The sequence below is a fragment of the Schistocerca piceifrons genome, chromosome 1 (genome assembly GCF_021461385.2).
Source record: "Schistocerca piceifrons isolate TAMUIC-IGC-003096 chromosome 1, iqSchPice1.1, whole genome shotgun sequence".
Classification (NCBI taxonomy): domain Eukaryota; kingdom Metazoa; phylum Arthropoda; class Insecta; order Orthoptera; family Acrididae; genus Schistocerca; species Schistocerca piceifrons.
In genome coordinates, this window is record NC_060138.1 from 248,531,347 (window position 1) to 248,532,028 (window position 682).

At 47.2% G+C, this 682-nt stretch overlaps 1 pseudogene; it reads right to left on the reverse strand.

Moving 5' to 3' along the window:
- Positions 1-267: 267 nt before the first annotated feature.
- Positions 268-385, reverse strand: LOC124726012 (annotated as a pseudogene).
- Between the last annotated feature and the right edge of the window lie 297 nt (positions 386-682).

Consider the following 682-nt stretch of genomic DNA (forward strand, 5'->3'; position numbering starts at 1 on the left):
AAGACAGAAATTCGAGGGAAAATTCTCTAACAAATTTTATACGTTTCATATACAACAATTTGCTTAGTACTCCGTTATCAGGCCACATGTGGCCCACCGGGACCATCCGACCGCCGTGTCATCCTCACAGAGGATGCGGATAGGAGGGGCGTGGGGTCAGCACACAGCTCTCCCGGTCGTTACGATGGCTTTCTTTGACCGGAGCCGCTACTATTCGGTCGAGTAGCTCCTCAGTTGGCATCACGAGGCTGAGTGCACCCCGAAAAATGGCAACAGCGCATGGCGGCCCGGATGGTCAGCCATCCAAGTGCTGACCACGCCCGACAGCGCTTAACTTCGGTGATGTGACGGGAACCGGTGTATCCACTGCGGCATGGCCGTTGCCAACAATTTGTTTAGATTACTAATAAATTCAACTGACAGGAGCATATCTCACTGCACTTCCCAGACAACACGAATGGTGTCAGGCATAGATGATATAAAAATAAAACAGCTAGCATATTCCCCTTAGACTCATTACTTTTGTCAAACGGGATCATTTTTTGGGGTAATTCACCAAGGCAAGCCGAAGTTTTCCGACTCCAAATACGTGTAATACGAATTATTAGGGGTGTGAACTGAAGAACGTCCTGCAGATATCTGTTAAAAGAGCATTTATTCCTTAACAAAATTTGTCATAACC